The sequence below is a fragment of the Pleurodeles waltl genome, chromosome 4_1, assembly GCF_031143425.1.
Source record: "Pleurodeles waltl isolate 20211129_DDA chromosome 4_1, aPleWal1.hap1.20221129, whole genome shotgun sequence".
NCBI lineage: Eukaryota > Metazoa > Chordata > Amphibia > Caudata > Salamandridae > Pleurodeles > Pleurodeles waltl.
Window position 1 is genome coordinate 164437280 of NC_090442.1, and position 22080 is coordinate 164459359.

Sequence of the window (22080 nt, forward strand, 5' to 3'; positions counted from 1 at the left end):
TCTGCTATCTAGTGTGCTAAACCTACTAGAAAAGTTAAGGCTTGTTACACTAAGACTAATATTACTGGCTCAGCGTTGTCTAAAATGTACAGTTTGTACAGTTATGCACAAATGTTCTAAACAAATTTGATTGCATAGTAAATATTGTACCAGTTAAGGCATCCCACGTTGCAGGCTTGGATGGTCTATGCCTCATGATATTAGCCACCTAGCCCTTAGTAGGGTATTGTTGTATAGGTTTGATTTATTTTTATAACTGCTCGAATGTTTGTTTGGTTTCATATATTAAATTATAGAATTTCTTAACCTTGTGTTTAGAACAATATGAATAGGCCACCTTAGAAAAGAGAATTTTCGTTGCTAGCACTGTCTCTCATACATGTGCAACTCTCACAACTAACCTGAGAAACGAGAGCTGTCAGGCCACACGTTTTAGCTTCATTCAAATCCAAATTCAAGTCCTTTGTTTTAGCTGATAGCCATAGTGGAGAAAGTAATGATGGGATAAAAGCACAACACCCCCATGGACTAGGATTGCTGACAAAGTGAGGACTATGCACATCCCAAACAGCTGTGGGATGCAGGAGTTGGGTATATATTTCAGAAGACGAAACATTAATATATTAAACATGTTCTGTTGTGTTATAATATTCTATATTTTCTCTGCATTGTTTTTTTTATTTTTAGCCTTTACCAATACTAGAATATTTTTCACAAAGATTGTCTGCCACGTTGTACGCTAGATTGGCATAGAATAAAGATTTCTAATACACTATATTGGGTTATTTGACTTGTTTTAGCCATGTGGTGGACCCCACCTAAAAAAAAGCCCTGCTTGGGTTTCTGACAGGCTTGACGCAGTTTCTGGACCCCATCGGTGGGCCAGTGAGACCCCTGTCTGGTTTGCCTGGTCCACAGACAGTCGCTACGGGTTTAAGGGCTACACGAAATCTATCAGTCGGACCAGAATGTTGGCACACATCACGCCCACAAGAAACGTTGACTATGAATCTGAATATGTCTCCAACCTGATGTTTCAAAGTTTTAGACTTTGTTAGGGGAATAATAAAAAAATCGATAAATCTTACCTGCCGCTCCCACTTCTGGCCACCTTGGTGCTTCTCTCCTCCTGCAATCACTGGGGCATAAAGCACAGGCGCCCAATCAAGACTCTGCTCTTATGCTATACCAAGCATGAGAGAAGCGACGTGATTGGTCTGAGCGGGCTGGTCTGACCCTCACTCAGACACATGGAGCCTGTGCCATCTCTCCACTTGGCTGTGTAAGACGGTTGGACAAATGTAAGTGCACATGTGGGTTTGGTCCTAAGACGGCTGGCCAAACCGACTATGGCCCGGCCCAGGCCCGTCCTATATTCAGTGGCTCAGTCAGTTAGTGATAAACAAAATGATAACTTAATTGTTTTATTATCATTTTATTTTTAATTGACTGACTTTGAGAGTGGGGTGACCCTCCTCCACTGTTGTGGAGGAGCCCTCCTGCTCCAGTAATGCCTGGGACCATTGGGTTGGGTCAAATTTTAGACTTCAATAAAGTGTAAGACCTTTGAAACTGATCAAGAGTGAGACTTTGATAAAGCCTTTCGACTATTTTGCGTGGTCAGGTATGAGACTTGATTACGATGTGAGACTGCTGTCAATGGCCTGGAGTAAAACTGCCGTCCAGCGAGGCACACTTCAGGAGTCTGAGCTTAGTTTCCCCACCTCTGCGACCCCCAAAAGCCCTGTTGGCGTTAGACTGCATGATCCTTCCTAGCCCAGTTTGTAGAAATGTGTGAATCAAGCCTTTCCCGACATGTGAAACGGAGATTTTGTTTCTAAAATGCATATAGATGGCAAAGATTTGTCCTGATTTGACATTCTCTCTCCTCATTTGTTTTTCCCCGCCCGGGACTTACTGAAGTAATCACTTATTTCATGTTTTCGAAAAAAATCAATTTGACATCATAGAAACACTCCCACTCAGTCAGCGGCTGGCGCTTGCAGTGCGGCGCAGGTTGCTAAGATCCCTCGGTAATTGTTCATATCAAGGGCACAGCCATTTCCGGTAATAGGCGCAATTAATGTCTCTGAGACGCTAACCTGTCTCCAGGCTGCAGGGTCCGACTGGTCCGGTGCTCCTCGGCTCTGTGAGCAGCAACATTCAAACTTTGAATAACCTGTGTTTTTCTAGCCATGGATTATTTTCGACTTCCTTGCCTTTGTAAGGGTGGTTCCCCCCAAGGGGATGCGATGGGCCATCGACTGTTGAGTGGTGTGTGTGCACATAGTTGTATCCACGCCTCCAGGACACAAGTCACGGTGGACGCTGGGGTGGGAGTAACTCATGTAACTTCATGTAGCGTAACCATCTGGAACTATTTAAGAATTCCATGAAATTAAACAGAATTACCAAAGAAGAGTAAGTCTGCATTTTGCACTACATCTTAGCACAAAAATGTCCCCTTGAGTCCATTTTGGACGCAAGGTGGCATTTTTTCTCTAAGAAATAGCGGTAAATGTAACAGAACACGGAGACTGTGAGCAGCCACTCACTCAACGCTTGCTTAAAATGTGTTGTGGTAGGATTCCCGCCCCCTACATCCGGCATTTAGCGCTATTTTCTTAGTGCAAAATGGACACTTACGTCTAAACTGTGGTCTCGTGCTAGGATTTCTCCCCACAAGTTAGGCGAGAAGGAGTAATTGTGTAATAGTAGAGTTATCTCAAGTAACTATAACTCGTGCCCTAAGGAAACTATAACTCACGGCCTCTCCATGCACTGCTAAATGCCCCACAAATTGTGGCACTCATGACATCTTTGATAACATCACTGATAATATCAATGTAATATTTGCAGTAACATTTTTGACAAAAAAATTGTGCATATCGAGGGCGCCAGTTAGAGTTACCTTAGGGCACAAGTTATAGTTATTTGAGATAACTCTTACTATAACTAGTGAATTTCTATTATCAATGATGTATGATCCGTGGCACCTAGCTCCAACTCTGCAGCACCTGTGGCCCCGTGGTATGATCGCGACACTGAAGTCGACACCCCAGGTCTTGACCAACGGCACATCACCCCCCGCAACCATAAGGAACCGAGGCCTCACCCCCTGCCTAACAGTAAGGAACCGATGCCTCACCTCACCGGTGGCAGTAAGGAACTGATGCTGCACCGCCTCCAGCAACGACTCACCTCCCCGACTCTGTGCAACGTCTTTGTTTCCTCATTGTTTTCCAAGGTACTGTACCTGGGGTCCATGTGACTCTGTCACAAGCCCGCACTCCCTCGCAGGTGGCGTCAGCCTCTTGGGAATGACTCCATCCAGACATTCTGATAGCCTCAGCTGGAGCTATTTTGTTTCTAAGTGCTATACTAAGATTTAATCTTTGAAAACTCGTTTCTTTAATTGTGTATGTTGGAATTTTGTCATTTCGGTCTTGTTTTACTCAGAAGAATATTGGCTATTTTCCTAAACTGGTGTGGAGTACTTTTGTGGTGTTTTCACTATGTTACTGTGTGTCCAAATACTTTACACATTGCCTTTGCGATAAGCCTGACTGCTCGTACCAAGCTACCACGGTGTATGCAGGGGTTATCTTAGCTGTGTGGCTCCCGTACCCTGACTAGAGTACGGGTCCCTACTTGGACAGAGTGCAAACAACTGCCAACTGGAGACCCTATTTCTAGCAGGTATCATATAATTACTTTATCAATCTAACACTAAAAAAGCCTTTCTAGGCAAACATTTGTGTGATTTACCCCCAAAAGTCACAAAATCATAAGAGACGGATATTTGGAAAACATAATGCTGTACTCCAAACTTTAAGGACTGAAAATGCATGTGTCCCGTTCTTCAGTTTAGTGTGAGGAATAACCAGGGTGCTCACGTTTTATGTTACTATCACTGGCTTCCTCTGACATAATGACCAATGTAATCAAAGGAGGTCATTCATTTAGATTGGTGGGACAAAGAGACCTCCTGTATCCCACAGTTTTCTCTTGGGTTACAGGTCTTTAATAGGACCTATGGGAAGTGTAGCTGGACTGCAGATTCTACACGTACTTTCACCTGCATTTAAACGTAAATTAATATGGAGAATGTCCAAACAGAAAAGCTTCCTTTTCTAATTTTGCTACCCGTGTTTACAGCCGGAGTGGCTTTCTACTCCATGGGCATTTCCCCAGTGGGCTGGAGCCACTGGAGGCTGGCTGTGTTAGGCCAGGGTCGCTGATCGTGCCTCTCCAGGTTACCCTCCCAGGTGAGTTGTGCACTGTACAAATGCACATAACAGAACGGGACATGGCATCTGATTTGGGTTCTGCAGGCTGACCCTTCCTGTGTGCCATCTTTTCTTCATTTAGAGGTTTTGGTCTTTCTACCAAAGCCCGGCTGGAATGTTGCTGCGATTGGGTTGCAGGGCTCAGCTTTATTATGGCTCCTAGCTCTGTGGAACAAAGTCAAGCCAAACCCAGACTTTTACTGCAAGCCAAGCATGATGTCACATGACATGAGAGGGGCGAGGCTGATGGAATCACAAGGAACAAGTCTACTAGAATGTGCTCCACGTGATATGAGGTCAGACAAAGGTGCCCACGTGACACAACACTGACTGAAGGTGATACACGTGTTGCCACTTAGATGCACTGAAGGCCTGCAAGATCAGCTGCTTTCTTGCCACATCCTGTGGAGGAAGCATTGTCATGCTTTGCATGCGCTGCTGCGTATGCAGCGGACAGAGAGAGAGCACAGACTCCATTTGTAACCCTGCTCAAGACACATGGCCGACATTAGTAGAACTGACGTGCAGAGCAGGCGGGAATGAAGGCAGCCCCACAGGGGAAGTAGACCGGGGCAGCTGGGAAATGTTATTATGCTGCTGATATATAGTAGCATTGGCGCAGGCCATACATTTATTTTTATTATCATTGTCTCTTCAGTAGGAACATCCATCCAGTGCGCAGGCAAGCGAGGCACAAGAGGAGTCCCGGGAGCAGATGCCGGGGAATCCCACATTCAACGACTAATCTGTTGCACGGTGCACTGGATGAACAGATAGGACAGGCCTGGGTGGGTGAATGCATGGGAGGATGGACAGATGGGTCCTGGGTTTGAGCGGGTGTTTCCTAGCCTGATATTTGAGTGAGATTTAACTGCTGATGGATGGATTGATGCGTGGGGGGTGCAGGGCAGAAAAAGGGGGGAAAACATAAATGAATAAATAACATCAAATGACAGGAACGTAGTATGTATGGAAGGAAGGATGAGTTCTTCACAAGAAGGGTGGTTAAATAGACAAGGGGATGCATTAGTCTGATAGATTAACAACCACAATGTGCGTTTAGGTAAGCAAACTTGATGGATCAATGAGAGGTCAGTGAAGAGGGCATGTTGGAATAAGTGAAATAAATGGCTGGATTAGTAGGGTGTTATCAGTGGGTGCATGGATGAGTTCATTGAAAACAGTATAGTTTAATGTAAGTACCCCTGGATGGGGTGTTCATGGATGAATGGATGAATACACTGGGCAGAAATGTGAATGGATGAACACATTGCATGATGGATAACAGGAGGAATGAATAGGTTAACGGACAGATGGACAGAACTGGCCAATCAATGAACATATTAAATGCATGGATGGACAGACAGAATGAATGATAAATGAATTCCCAAAAGCCAACGTCATTTTAAAATTGGATCATGAACCTGTCCGGCGATACAAAAGTAATTCAAACGCAGATAAAAAGAGTGTTGAGTGCAATAGGTTCTTAAATGAAGATTTGGTTACATGATCCAAGTCTCAAGTGTTTCACCAGTGGGCAGAAAACATCTGTCCAGGACAGAGCTCATCCATGTGTGACTCTGTCCAGTCATAAGAAGAAGATTCAGGCATTGTAGGGCCTGCTGACCAATACAATGGCAGAGCCCTGAACAACAAGATATTCATTCATGCTAATTCCAGACCATCAACCAAAACGAGCGAATTGAGTCGGGAGCATTTCATCCAAAGCAAGGGACAGCAAGGCCAAGCATTCCCTCCCCGGGGCATGTAGCCGCAGACTCAAACGACCACAATACCATCCATCTTCTGTTTTTCCTGTTTTTTATTTATGTTTTTAAATAATGTGTTAGCAAAATACCATTTTGTAACTTTTTACCTTCCTTTCTTGAAGTAACCTGCAAATGGCCGAATCTGTTCATTAATATGGAAGAGAAACTACTGAACGGATGGAAGGACGGTCCCGCTAACAGATAGAAAGATTAGCCAATGATGGATTAAATATTGATGAATAGGTCAATAAATAAATATGTAACATGGACTAATCATAGAATGCCTTGCTGGACTGATCAGTGATCAAGGGTCCAGAAATAGGGTGAATGCCTGGATGAATACATTACCTGGAAGGAAGGATGAGTTCTTTATAGGATGGATGGATGGGCAGAGGGAGGGCAGATAGATGGACAGAAGGATGCTGCTATAAGAAATTCAGTCCCCGTATGGTGGGTTTGTTATTGCGATTGGTTGGCTGGTGTCTCACAGCCTAGACACCAAGTTAATGAGTGAAAACATACGGACAATAAGGTTTTAACAAGCATTTATTACCACGGAAATGCTGTGATGACATTCCATAACATATTGCATTAGGATTAAAGTAGGGAGAAGTCCAAATAAAAACATATAACAAGACAACAACACAATGCAACAACCTTTGCATCAGTGTGTGGTTGTGGGCCATATGTAGAGGCCATAACCTCCTTCACCCGCACCATAGAAGAACAACTTTGCAGTCACAAGGCGCTTTGGCCCATGCCTCCCTGCAGACCTCGATCGCCCCCCTGATACAAACGTTGCATCCTCAAATATGTTATTTTTTACTCCAAGAAACTTCTAGGCCCTGGCTGCCCTCAACGCATTACATGATTCTGCAGGGGTTTTGTACTACTTTGCAAGCAGCCCTCGGCTCTGCTTGTCACATGGCGGTGAGATCTGGGGTGCTCATCATCCAGGCTGGTGCATTACACATCTCACCTGTCTCTAGGCCGTGCTCTGTGAAGACTTGAGGAATGATCAGACCCTGTAGTCATGAAGCACCAATGCTCTCTATCAGGCTTCTCCAGTGCTTAATTTGTAAATAAAAACGTGCCGGTGCCCAAAGCCTTCCTCTTGAACGCGCGGCTGCAGCATTTAAATGTGCGAACACAAAATAATGGAGCAGCGTAATCATGAAGCCATCTTGGACCTCTTTAAGCCATTTACAGCCACTCCCTACCCCTTCAGCTGACTCTGGCAGCTTTCTGCTTTCTACCTTAGTGGCACTTTTTCCATTTTCTCTTCCTCCGTCTTTCCCAAATGTGTCTTTTGCTCGCAGCAAATGCTTGAGTCAGAAGAATAAGCCCCGGCCCTCAGTACCGGTGCTCAGCACCGGAAGCAACAAGCACAAATTAAGCACTGGGCTTCTCCTTCTTCCTCACCTCGGGGGTCAGTAGGTGACAGCTCCAGACACAACCCAGTACAAACTCAGCTCTGCTCCGCACTGGGAACCAAGCATGCAACTTCATAACCATTGTTTCAAATGGTTTTGTTCTAAACTTGTGTTGTGGTCTGCTCCCAGAGGGATCCTGACCAAGCAATTACTGCTGCATCAAGTAGAAATTGATGGCATCCTCCTCCTACGGATAACATTGTCACATCCAAAGAGATGAAGGGACACCCTGTCACATTGTGGGGGCATGAAATGTGGACCTGCACATCGAGTATTACAGAAGGAAGGAGCCATGTAGGGCTTAAAGATACAAGTGTAATCAGGAGGGGCCCCAGAACGGGAATGTGGTCTCAGATGTCTGCTGCTCTCCCAGGCTCCTCTTAAGGAAAAGGGATGATGCCAGAAACCCAACCCAATATTAACAGAGAATTGCAGACAGAACAAACCCTCTGGATGGGGCAAAGGTCAAACACTGAATGAGGAAGAGTAAAACAAACCTGAACACGGAAAAGCTCTGTAAAGCACACATCGGGGGGCTTTAGCGCTGTTTCTGCCTGGTGTGACATTCATTTTTGGCGCCTCCCCAATGACATTTGTTTTAAAGCACTGGTGAAGGCTGGCTTTCCTAATGAGACTGTATATCTACCCAAACAACCATTTTTTTTAGCAACATTAAGAATAGATAATGAAAGACTGAGGAAAAAACACAACATCCTAACCTATTTTATGCAGTTTGCATGCAGCTCTTTGATGCCAGTTTGTAACAGCCACTGTTCTACATTAGGTTAGTAGCTTATGAACATTGGCAGCAAAATGATCTCTGTAACAAAAGCAGTAATTCACTCAGCTATCCACATGAAATCTAGATTTGTGATCTACATGGTACCTGTTCTTTGCAGCTGGCATATTAACCCTCTGTGCTCCATTATGGTGTGTCAAAAGTGACACTAGACAAAACTCCCTCTAGCAGGAATATCACTCACAAGAGTTATCTTGACATTTTTATTGCCGCCTGAAAGCTGGAAGCAGAGGAAACTCTGCAGCAGTTGCTTTTAAATTGTAAGTTATTGGTAAATACAGCACCCGACCCCCTGAGGTCAGCGCCCAGTGTGGCCGCACCAGTCGCACTGCCCTAAAGCCGGCCCTGCACATATCAATTATCTCAGATGGTACATGCCCAAATGGAAAGACCACCAGCTACACACCTCAGAAACACTAACCATTACAGAACATGTGCAGCCAAAGAGGTACAGGAAAGCAGGATGTAACCACACCCACAACGCTGATGAGCCACCAACTCAAACAAGCAGAAACCGGATTCCACCCTTTGATAGAAACCTCAAGACCAAGGCATGAAGGTACCCAAACCCCAACAGAGATGGGAGGCCACACTAAAAGCAATGCAAACTCCTGCAGCATTACATACCATAAGATGCAACCATGTTAAGGATGGGCAAAGGAACATGGTGGTCTGACACAGACAAGGTAGAAAGGCTGAATGAAATGTAAATCTGCAAGCCTGGGCTTTCATAGGCAGAAGCAAACACCCCAAAGCTAGATAGAAAATACATTCAGTAAACAAGACAGGTAGTGGGCGTAGCGCACAACTCTCAACTTGTCGCACTTGTGACTAGGGTCGTTTTGACATTAAAATGCTGGTTCTGCTCAAATGTTTCATTAATATGCAATTTCCAGTCTCCCAGCAGAAAATTGAATTTTATTTCATTAAACACGAGGGCTGAGTCCTCCAAAATGAGGGTACGTGCTAGAGGCTGGCAGCAGCTGCCAGAAGTAATTCAATTTACTACAAAAAAAAAATCGATTAAGCAAGATTTTAAAGAATTTTGATTAAGCAAGAATTAAACTATGTATAAAAAAAGCATATAGTCACAACAGCACTGTCACACAAAGCCCACAGACTGTGAGGAAACAAAACTGACAACCATCCCAGGGTGGGCGAACCATCACGAAAACCACAAGCACACAAGTCACAGAGCCATGGCAGCAGGAACAGAATGTGCGGGGGCTGCAGCGCCCCACCATCACAATACTTGAAGCTGTGTTTTACTTTAAGCTATAAAATCTTGTTTTAGGCACCATGGCCTACAAATTTCCCCATACCACTTCACTGTTATATATTATCCAGTTTGTATATAGGGGTAGATGTAGAGTGAACCTAGTTGGAAAGCAACAGTGCTCTAGATGGAAGCGAAAATATAGGGAACAATACAAAATTTACGCCACACAGCCAAGAGGTAATTATGTAAGAGGATTGGGTTCTTGAAGAGATAGGTTTTAGTGTCTTCTTGAATCTTCAATCTGCAAGCTATTTGGCGCAGTTCTGATGTCATTGGGGGTATTATTCCAGACCATGGGAGCGTAGGCAGAGAAGGCCTGGTTTTTGTTCTTTTAATTCTTGCACCTTTGTCTGCAGCCTGGTATTGTCCTGGTTCCTGGTGCAGAACTGTCTATGAGAGGTTGTTAGTTTCTTGGCCAGTTACGTGAGGTTTATGAATCTGAGAGCCTTATTGGTGATACAGCTAGTCCTGAAGATGATACGGCCCTAGAGGGGGAGCCAATGTAGTGTCTTCTCCAATGAGGTGGTGTGGTTGAACTTCTTCACACCCTTGGTAAGATGTTCCACCGGTTGTAGGATGCCTTTTGTTGGTACTAAAGTGGTGTGTGAACCAAGTTGTGCTTCCATATAGAAGGCAAAGAAATTAGATTTTGGAAGGAAGGGTTTTATTTTCTTCAGGATGGAGAGCTGGTACCATGCTCTCTTTGTTTCCACGGTGATTGTTTTAGGAATGTGAGGTATGTGTTAAATGTGAAGGCAGAAGATTTAACTTTGTCCACAAGGTGGGATGAAGCCATCTATGTTCATGTCAGACACCCAGGTTTAAACCTGCAGTTTCTTGGTGGTGTTGGGGAATAGGAGCAATTCAATATTTGTCAGGTAGACTTAGGTAGCTACTTAACAGGCAACTTAGGTGAGTGTGAGTCAGAACCTGAGTCACTGACTATGAGTGGTTGAAAGTATTTTGAGGTAGAGATGGATGTCTTGTTGTAATGATGGGTCTTGATGTCAGTGAGCATGGCTCTGGGCTTCCATGTAGAGATTGAGGATGATTGGCCAGGGACGGGGACCCTGTGTCCAAAGGAAATGAGGTATTTCTGGGATCTAGTGGTTCTTACCTGTATGAGTGTGGGTGGCAGTAAGTGAAGTAGGATGTGAACTATTGCATGATAGTTTCATAGAAACCTACCGTGTTTTCACAGCGTGGATAAGTGCCTATGTTATTTTATGGGTTTTTGCTTAGTGGCTGATTTGCCAGAGATTTGGCTTTACACCGCAGAGTCGGATTCAGCTTGTGAGGCGTGTCAGTGGGTGTTGTGCTATGTTAGATGACGTTTTCTACTTGGATGAATTGTGACTAAATGTTCCTGAAGTTTGATGTATGAGGTAAAAGGTAAAATTGCTGTAAGTGGACCCGTAACAGCAGAGACCTCTTTACATCGATAATATTTTTATGCAAAGCTGAAATAGAGACTGCCATGAATGAATGAGTGAACGAGTAAAGGAATGCATTTATAACATATGCTGAGTGAATCACCTTCCTGCACTTTGAAGATGGAGGTTTACCAGCACAGGTATATTAGAAAGAGTGGGTTTTGAATGTGCTTCTTCCATGTAGAAATGTGTGGTCTTAGTTTACGTATAGTGGGTGGTGAGGTGTAGCCCACATAGCTGGTGTCTATCAAATGAAAAGCATTTCTTTCTGTTGAAGGGGCAGTATGTTCTTTTATCAGAAGAGTGCCTGGAGCATCCAGGGATGAAGTGCGGACTGTTGCTGACGTGCTTAGGGGTTTTCATGTGCATGCAGTTTTGGATGAGGGAGAGTGCTTTGAAGACGATACGGGGCTTGACCGAGAGCCATTGAGTGGACTTCAGGGTCAAGGCTGTTTCTGGTGTCCACTCTTCCTGCATTATGCTGAGTGAGTTGGAGGCAGGAGATTTGCGCTGCAGCAGAGAGCGCCTGTATAGTGCACGGTGTAGTTGACAAAAGTCAACTCCCTTGGGTTTCCGCAGAGGTAATACGCGGAGGGCATGTTAAGTAGGAAGTGGGGGGAAGTGTTAACCACAAATCTGATTAAGGAATTGAAAGTCGTGTAGTAACCTTGTCCTGTGGGTGTTCGTTCGGCCTGTGATGGGAGAAATGGTTTTAGCCAGTCGATGGTGCACTCTCCACTGCGACTGAACAGTTGGCTGAAAGGAAAGGGCCTGCTTAAGCCGTAAGCACCTTACACGCTGGACACCTTTCCAACTAGCACGTACAACAAATAAATTAATAAATGCAGAAAAATAATGTGCTTGAAATTAGATGAAGGGAAAGCAGGTGTTGGCACACAAATCAGTCTCCCGTAGCCTTACCCAGTGCGCACCCATGGCATGGACCGGGAGCAGTGTAGTCCCTATACTGACTTTGGTGCTCCTCGATTGGCACCGTCTCTAATTTTGGATGATCTTGATTAAGTAATACGGGTTATAACATTCTCAGTAAGAATGACAGACACTGGTCATGGTTTTTGAAGTTTATGTAAGGAATTATTAAGCAAATTACATGAAGTATCTCATAAACATAGTTAGCAATAAAGAAAACAGATCACAGTGCAAAAAACCCAGTAAAGTTCAATGAAAAATCCAGCATAGATTCACCTTACAAAGTGGGCTGTGCGGTTCCTAGTTATAGAGGAAAAGTGCACCCTTTTATAGGACTTCAGACAAAGGACTTCATACATTATTAGGCATGTACATGGACCTCAGGATATGCATCAATGAGGAACAAGCAAGAAGAAACATTTTACTACAAAATATATTTGAAGATTCTCTCATAACACTATTGCATTGAATAAAGCCACTCTCACAGCTTGTTCAAGCACAATAATCAACACATTGTATAAACAATAGTCTGAGACAGTTGTAATGCCCTTGATTTGTTACAGCGCAGTGAGAAGATTCTGGGAATGCTCACTGTCTTCTAGTGAGAAGCTTGCAAATTTTTATTTAGAACCAAGAAACAACAATGATCACGTGATGTGGTGCAGCGACACTTCAAGATGGATCACAGTACATCTTCTGTTAGGCTAGTGGAAGTTCAATTCCAATCCGTTTACAGGCATAAAAAATAAAACACCATTCACACAGGAAAGTGTGAACTGTGCAAATGCCAAGAACTTTGTAAACAATTGCCTGTGTAGCAATAATTTTGCATTACACTACCCGTGACCCTCAGCTAGGACAATATGCCAGCAGCAACAGGCACTCATACCACTGAACTCTTTTACTAGCTGGCAGGATACTGTGAGTATTTTGCGTTATGATGGATCCCAGCTGACCCTTTCATTGAGGTGAATTTTGTAACTAAGGGAGGGTTGTTTTCTGTTTACTAACTCAATTTGTGTCTGTGGAAGTGTTTCATCTGTTGGGTGGCTGCAGACACAGTCTGCTTACCATCAGGGGTTAGTGGCAGGTGGGCAGTGGGAGTGCTCTGTTGGCATGGTTGTAGCTTGGTCAGTAAGACTGGGGGGGGGTGAGCTTCACATTTCCCGACAATCACGCTAGCATATAATGTTAAAATACATTATATGACAAGCAGGGCGCACAGGAGGGGTTTAAGAGGCAGTGGAAAGGCAGAGGTATGCAGATTGGTAGGAGTACTAAGTGAGAGGAAAACAACATTTTGTAAAATAATTAACATTTTGAGGGCTTTCAAAACAGAGATGAAAGAGTGTGTGTTGGTTAGTGTTTGCGTGCATAAATCCCAGGTGAAATCCGACAGACACATCACTATACATGACTGAAAGCTACTGTACCCAACTATTAATCAGAAAATACATTTATTAGGAGGGTCTAACACCCCAAACACCCCCTGAAGCTATGCCCCTGCCTGTAGGATCCTCATCAGGGTGGCAGTGTCCAATTATTATTATTAACTATTTCCTTAGTTTGTTTTAAGTTACCAGTATTTTGCTCAGAGAAGCGTGATACCTGGATTAGGGGTTGCTTGACCCCCGTTTACTGTTTATTTTTACCCTCTGTTGTCTCCTTTGTCTAGCACCGATGAACAATAGACGCCCCCACGCCATGTCTCCTGTCCATGGCGTGCTATTTGAAGGCACTCAGGGTGCGTCCACGCAACAGGCACGCTGCTGGCATGCCAAAGGCGGACCTAAGGCAAGCCCATCTGCACCCCTCCGCACTGAGCACCAGGACCCTTATATCAAAAGCCGTACCCCGCCATCACAGTTTAACATACACAAACGACCAACTCATTGCATTGAACGACTCAGGGAGGAAATCATAAATATGAGCCCATGCAGAAAATGTATCTTGGCGCTGGACGACATGATGGAGCTAGGAATTAAAAAGTGCAAGAGAACTTCAGAAGCCATTCACCAGAACTGTCGTCAGGATAATAAACTGGAGTAGAATATATAATTGCAGAAGAGGCTACACGTGAAGTGTGACACTTAGTCCTGATTCTTAAGTGCACTACACTTTGCTTTCTGTGCCTTGTGATTTTCCAGGTGCCAGGATAGCTGGGTGAGTTGAACACTCACCGCTGAATCCTGTGAAGAGCCGGAAGTTATAAGTTAGACTCTCAGCAGCCTTCCATTTTTCTGAGGTTGCTAAATTGAGTACCATTGAATTATGAAACAGTAACACCTGTCATTTACACTGCTTAGAAATGGCATGTGTGGTAGAAAGCGCTATGCCAAAACACATTATTATAATAGCCTTACACATAAGGACTGTGACGTCTCTGCGTGCAAAGCAATTTTTGCTCTAAACTAGGAGTTGCTGCAGGACATGTAGCGCTTCAAAGCTACGGGAGAAGGTCCTCACTCCATGTCATGTTGGACTTCTGGTGTCAGTCTTGTATTTATAGCCAGCAGCATCCTGGTACATTCAGCCCCACATTAAGACTTAGAAAACCAAACCTTCCGCTCCCTGAAGCAATGAGACGTTCGCATTAATCAGGACTGCATGACAATGTCTCTCACGGCCCGGCCATGTGGTAACTGCACCCACATTTGCACCAGAAATAGCTCATTCCACCTATGCCTCACCCAGTGGTGCCCATGTTCATAGGGTTCTAAGGATGAAAGGCTGAGTCGGTCCTGCCAAGGTTCAAACTTGTGACTGCACACAAACTTCTAAGAAGGGCACAGTATTGCATCAGTCAATATTACCGCAATCAGTTACAGCTCAAGATAAAAGGATGGTTACTAGTAATACTGATAATGTTAATAATAGTGCCACTGGAAGTTTCAATAACAACAATGCTAATAACACCAACAACAATAATAGGTTCTAGAATTAAATTGTCAATTATAATAAAATGTTAAAACAACTTTAAAGATTGTAATAAATGATAAGAAATATACTGGTAACTAGAATATTATTGAGAGTGGTTACAAGTAATAAAAGCCCCAATAAAACTAGCAGTAACTGTACACTGAACAATAAGGAGAAAAAACGATTATTATTGTTATTATTATTAACATCATTATCATCATCATCACTATAATATTAATTAATTTGATAAGTAATCAAAATAATCACTGATAGTAATATCAGTGATGATTACACTAATATACAAATACCCCTAATACAATTGACAATAATAATAATAACATTAATAACAAAGCGAAATACTACTACAATTATTACTACTAGCAACAACAGAAATAATAACAAAACTACTACTACTACCACTCATAATAATAGTTACAATAATAGTTATAACTCTTGCTGTTAGAGTCATCCAATTAAATGGTGTTCATCGTATCAACCTCAAAATTATCAATGGTTGTGTCATCTTTGCTGTTTATAAAATAACTAACAATAAAACTGCCAATAAAACTCTTAATAACTAATAAACCACAAAAGCAGTATTACTTTATTATACTTAATATTATCACTATTATTGTTTCTATATTCATTGATGGTGACAGTGTCTGCAATAGTATTATTAGTAATGAGAATAATAATAGCATTCATAATAATAGCAATTATTGTAACATTTAATTGTCTGTTGATGTTAGTATTGTCTGATTGAAAGGAAAGAGATGACAGATGACAATATCAGGCAATACTCCCTTAAATCATTATGCAGCCCAGATCTCATTAATTACATATAAATGTATCTCCAACATACATCTCTGTATATTCTAGCTTGTCCGGAAACAGCATAAACAAGCATTTGCCAAAGCAAGTAGGTCTGACTTGCCTGTAATACGTGGAGTAGTCACAGGATATTCCCATTATCTCCTGCATGTTGTGAAGCAGAAGGCGACTGTAGCCTCTTCGCCTGTGACATAATGGTCTACAACGGCACAATGTAAATGTCCGCGATGTGTTGTGGCGCTGGACGCATGCAACTCCCTAGCACTGCCAGCAGACACCTACACCTGCCTGTGTACAGGTGCTATAATAAAAGTACAACAATCATGGTTTGGGATAGAATCAATAGCTTCATTAATGTAGTGGCATAATGAAACTTGATGCCCCCTGCAAAGTGCATGGGGGGCCCGCATCCAGTCAGGAGCTCTCAGGCCACGGGCTGGCAGCCCGTGAACAGTGTCGGCTGTGCTAAGGGGGGCCCCTGGAGCTTGCTGGCTAATGTTACACACTACTGGATTAATGGGTGAAAATAGTCAGCATTGCACAAAAATATCTCACGTGTTGAACAGACATTAACGTGAGTAGTTGTATATACACATATGATTCAACAGATAATAAGAATTGTCAAATCCTGACTCTAAAAAGCATCTGTAAGTAAGCCCAGGCTAGCAGTAACCTTAACTCTAATCTTTAGCCGTCTAACTCTTCTGCAATGTCACCTAAGAATGCATTGAACACCAAAGGTCTGATATGGGACCCAATCACAGTTGCACCTCATTTGTAACCTTTTATGGTCGAGAGCGCAAGCTCTTTGACCTGTTGTAGGTATTGTGGGCTTTTAACCACACCCACCGCATGCACATCACTTTCACTTGTTCATGGGCTTGCTTTTCAAAAATCCTTTATCGTCATTGGTAAATGCATTACGTCTGTCCCTCCTTGGGACAGTTTTGTTACTGCCTTTCATACTGCCCCTGTTTACATGGATAATTGCACGATTGCCGATACGCTTGACTGCGAGCGAACTTCTTTTGTTTTTGTGTCTCTCCACGCTCATGGCAGCCGTAGCGCTTTGAATCGGTTCGCTTACTGTTTTACTTTTAATTTTCAGTTTATGTGGCAAGAAAAGTCCAGTTAGGACTTTACAACGCTAATAGCTTTAACTTGTGCAAATGCAAAACCCATTGCATTGCAAATGCTTTATTTCCCTTCAGGAATGAACTCGGTTTACCAAAATACCTAGACACCTCCACTGACCTGGCTGCCACACAATAGTTACTCACCGTGATTCGTTTGCCTAGAACATTTTTGTAGGCTTTATCAAAGCCTGTCCTTTTTCACTTCCCTTGAACGTCCAGACTCAAAACTCAATTAGATTTGTCAGACATGACTTCCACCATGTGTAAGCATGCAAAGCCGGCACTCTAACTCACTGTCTCCAAGGCACTGGCCAGGCCTCTCCTGTGTTAGTGATTCCATTAGTTCTCCCTCCGCTGATGTTAGCTTCTGTTATTGCTTTTTTAGTAAGTGAATCATGCCACCCTGGGGCTGAGTAAGGCTTGCTGGACGGTGGTTGACAGCCTCCTCCCTGATCTTGTTTCTGAGGAGAAGGATTAAATAGAACTTTCGTAGCCTTCCAGAAAATGGCCTTCTTTAGGGGACAATTATACAGGTAGATCAGCGAAACCACTAGCTTCTTTGCGACATGACCCAACTCTGTAAAGTTTTTGCAAAAGGTTCACCAGATTCTCAAAAAGCGAAGCTTTTATTTCTAAATAGTGAAAAAAACAGCCCTCAGTTGCTCCAAGTCCCTAACTGGACTTCTAAGTCCCCTTGGAGGTAGAACAGAGAGGGTATGCGGTAGACCAAAAAACACCCTGCAGGCTAGTGTTCCATCGAATTAGGATTGGGCATTCCCTGCAGTTTATTTTTATTTTACTGTGCTACATCGCAGTAACCACAAGGAACTCAGTACTTCTGAGTAAGGTGAGAAATTTCCCAAATCCATCTATGTAAACAGGCATAATTCGACCGGCCCTAACTCTGGCCTTAAGTGTATGTGTGACTAATCAAGTATTTCCAAGGAAAAATGTTGAGAATCAGAAGCTTCAAATTCTTTGTGAATCCCGATATTCAGGTGTAAAGCTCACTTAAGGCCAGTGTAAGCTAAAACCATCTCATATAAGAAAAATTGTGAATCAGGCCCTTGTGGTTTGGTGTCTAGACTGTTTTTTAAACCCATTAGTAGGCAAAAAAATTGAAATTGGATGCTGATTATCTGGAATTTATGGTCGGGATATTACATATGGCAGGCCCAAAAACATATATAAGACTTCTTCGTGGCCAGAAGACACCCCTAACATATTGGAAGGAATTCAGGTGAATTCTGGTAGATTTGACAAAACAGCTACTTCCATTTGCAAACAGATATTTCAGTCCAAGTTAGTGGCTCGCTAATGCTAAGGAATTGCCGGGTGGTCTCACCCGAATGCAGGCATCATCTTCTACCACAGAAAGCACCTTGTCTTCTAACCGTGGTTCAGTTGCCACTAGTGATGGCGAAGCCTCAAAAAAAGGCGGGGACGAAAGCAATTAATCCTGAATCCAGCACAGTGGTGGCAAAACAAGGGCTGAATGCCCAGAAGGGCATCCTCTTGAAAAGGTAAGAGGTGCCTTCTGTATCTAGGTATCTACCAGGTTATACGTCCTTGGCCAACAAGTCTCCCTGCAGTCAATAATATGTGTACCCTTCAGCAGATATATTATTATTATTTTCATTACTATCATCATTATTCTTACATGATTTAGGAGTAACATGGGCATGTGTCTGGAGCAAGCCAATGTAATATGTTTTGGTTTCTGACATTTGGTATAAACTGTAGGGCATCTCACTCTGAGATTCTTTTATTGAGCGCCATTAAAAGTGTTCAAAAACGCCAAACAATCAATCAATCAATCAAAAAATGTATTACGCGTGCTACTCACCCGGTAGGGTCTCAAGACATTGTGGGGGGGGGAAGGAAAGGGAGTATGCTGATTTACTGTTCAAAAAGCCATGTCCTGAGGTGTTTTCTGAAGGTCAGGAGGTCCTGGGTCTTGCAAAGGTTGGTGGGGAGGGAGTTCAAGGTCTTGGAGGCAAGGTAGGAGAAGGATCTGCCTCCAGAGGTGGTGCGAAGGATGCGGGGGACTGTGGCGAGGGCGAGGTCAGCCGAGCGGAGGAGAAGAGTGGGTGTGTAGAAGTTCACTCTTTCGTTGAGGTAGGCTGGTCCATTGTTGTGGAGGGGTTTGTGGGCGTGGATGAGGATTTTGAAAGTGATCCTTTTGCTGATGGGTAGCCAGTGAAGGAGTCCGAGGTGGGCAGAGATGTGTTCATGGCGTGGGAGGTTCAGGATGAGACGTGTGGCTGTGTTCTGGATCCGCTGGATTTTCTGCTGAAGCTTGACTGTGGTACCAGCGTAGAGGGCGTTTCCGTAGTCTAGTCTGCTGCTGATGAGTGCATGGGTGACAGTCTTCCTGGTTTCTATGGGGATCCATTTGAAGGTCTTACGCAGCATGCGGAGGGTGTTGAAACAGGAGGAAGTTATAGAGTTGATTTGCTGGGTCATGGAGAGAGAGGAGTCTAAGATGATGGCGAGATTGCGTGCGTAGTTGGAGGGTGGTCCTAGGGCGGTGGGCCACCAGGAGTCATCCCATACTGTCCTGTTGGGGCCGAAGATGATGATTTCAGTTTTGTTGGAGTTGAGTTTGAGGTGGCTTGCTGACATCCATTTGGCGGTGGCGAGGAGTCCGGCGTGGAGGCTTGTCTTGGCGGTGGTGGGGTTCCTGGTGACAGAGATGAGGAGCTGGGTGTCGTCTGCGTAGGATATGATGGTGATTCCGTGAGGGCGGAGGATGTTGGTGAGCGGGCCATGTAAATGTTGAAGAGGGTGGGGCTGAGGGAGGATCCTTGGGGGACCCCACAGATGATCTTCGTTGCTGGGGACTGGAAGGAAGGGAGGCAAACTTTCTGGGTTCTTTCGGCGAGAAAGGAGGTGAGCCAGTCCAGGGCCTTGTGTCGGATTCCTGCGGCGAAGAGGTGTGTTCGGAGGATTTGGTGGCAGACAGTGTTGAAGGCTGCGGAGAGGTCCAGGAGGATGAGTGTGACAGTCTTGCCCTTGTCAACTCTGGTTCTGATGTCGTCAGTGCAGGTGATGAGGGGGGGTCTCAGTGCTGTGGTTCTTGCGGAATCCAGACTGAGAGGCGTCAAGTGCGTTGTTTTCCTCAAGGAAGTGAGAGAGGCGGGCGTTCACTAGCTTCTCAGCGACCTTGGCGGGGAAGGGGAGAAGAGAAATGGGGCAGTAGTTTGTGAGGTCTTCCGGGTCTGATTTGGGTTTTTTGATGAGTGCGGTTACTTCGGCGTGCTTCCAGGAGTCTGGGAAGGTGGCGGTGTCGAAGGAGCTGTTGATTACGGCGCGGAGCTGGGGAGCGATGATTGGGCTGGCCCTGTTGAAGATGTGATGGGGGCAGTGGTCCGTGGGGGAGCCCGAGTGGATGGAGTTCATGGTTATTTCGGTTTCTTCATTGTTGGTAAGGGCCCAGGTGTGCAGTTGGTTGGAGTGGGGGGGGTGTTGTGTTGTAGGTTGTGTCGGTGGTGGTGATGGTGGGTGCAGGTGGTGTGAAGCTGTTGTGTATGTCTAGAATTTTGAGGTGGAAGTGTTTGGAGAGGGAGTTGCAAAGGTTTTGTGTGTGAGTGGGATTGATGTTGCAGGATTTGGGTTTGGTGAGCTCTTTGATGATTGTAAAGAGTCCCTTGCTGTTATGTGAGTTACTATCTATGCGTTCTTTGTAGTAAGCTCTTTTGGTGGTTACGATGAGTTGGTGATGTTTGTGTATACCGGTTTTGAGGGTGGAGAAGTTGATCATGGAGGGTAATGTGGAACAAAGCTCCCAGAAGACACACGCCTTATTATGTGTGTAAAGAAGTAGATGTTGTCTACTAGGTAAGTAGACAGAGGCTTTGTTCCATTCAGAACTTCCTTACTTGACCTCATTGTGTGATGGTAGGCAAATCTCTCTTTCCTTTATACCTCTGCCTACTTCTTTGCCAAGCGTGAAAAAAACTTACAAGCAGGTTCAGACACAAACCTGGATATGGTTGGAAATGGAGAACAATGGAGGGAAAATATATTTGTTTGAAAAATATTGAAATCCTTTTGTTTTTATGTTGCTCCCTCTAGGTGAAACATGATGTGGCGCCCATCCCTAGAAGAGCTGGTCAGCAGTGTGCAAATCTGTGAAAGACAATTGTGACCAAGCTGGCTTCTCACATGACGGACTGACCACTTTCAGGTACAAAGTCAAGGGCGAGCAGACATCATATGCAAGTGAAAAAACATATTCTTTTCCACCTCTCACAATTGAAGTCATACTTTATTAGTATTTTGTAATTTTTACAAATACTAAAAATACCCACTGTCACCATTGTCACTTCTTTCGTCCTAACATTTAATTTATAGACACAATTATTTATATCTGAAGCAGATGTGATCATTTACCCAGTGTACACAATAGTCATAGGCGTCTTCAATTAAGGTGAAGCTTTTTGCCCTTACTGAGAATCGAGCGTTTTATCCTCTCAGTCCCTTTTAAGGTTTCAACAAAAGACAGCTGCACCTATTATGAACAATACCACATATGGAGTCTGCTTTCCATCAGCCGCGTTTTCACAATAGGGTGGCTTTCCTGTCTCGCTCCCCTATACATGAGTCAATGGCTATCCACCCTATTCTTGTGTGTGCCCTACCAAGGTTCCTTTCTGTCTCAGTGACTTTTTAATTGGATGGCATGTATCATTCCGCTGTCAGGCCTTGCAGCGCAGTGTGTATGAGGGACTATTTTTCTCTTTATACCTGGTATCCCCTTCTATCTTGTGTCTTTAATAAATTCTACATCTGTTTGAAGATGTTGCAATGCCTGTTCCAAGATGACTGTGCATGCACATGTGATTGCATGCATGGGGACCAAGTTTGTATGTATTGTTTTTCTTTGAATACGTTTTCTTATGCTTTAAAAAAAATCATGAAAGACAGCCGCTGTGCATGTACAAGCACACAAGGAGGCCATCTTTGAATACATTTTCTTAGAATGTAAGAAAAAAACATTCAAACGCGGCCACCACACCTCTGAACAAATGTACAGCAGCCATCTTTTAAAAGAAGATTAATTAAAAGAAAAGAAAATTAATTAAAAAAGAGCTGCTGCGTATGTGTACACTCGAGATGGCCATCTTTGAATGAGTTTTTTCAAAGTATAGGAAAAGCCATTTTAAGATGTCCACTACATGAGCTCACATATGCTTTGGAGCAGTATTTGAATGGTTTTCTTCAAAGAAAATAAAATTATTTTAAAGAAGGCCATGCCTG

The 22080-nt window shown here is 43.8% G+C and overlaps 1 protein-coding gene across 2 annotated transcripts in view; it reads left to right on the forward strand.

Annotated features, from left to right (window-relative positions):
• The window catches only part of CHRM2 (cholinergic receptor muscarinic 2), a 517170-nt gene that overhangs the window by 357190 nt on the left and 137900 nt on the right, over positions 1 to 22080 (forward strand). For both annotated transcript variants that reach the window (XM_069227960.1, XM_069227961.1), the window contains exon 3: positions 20896 to 21007. The gene's annotated coding sequence lies outside the window, so the exon portion shown is untranslated. The remainder of the gene's footprint in view (positions 1 to 20895; positions 21008 to 22080) is intronic.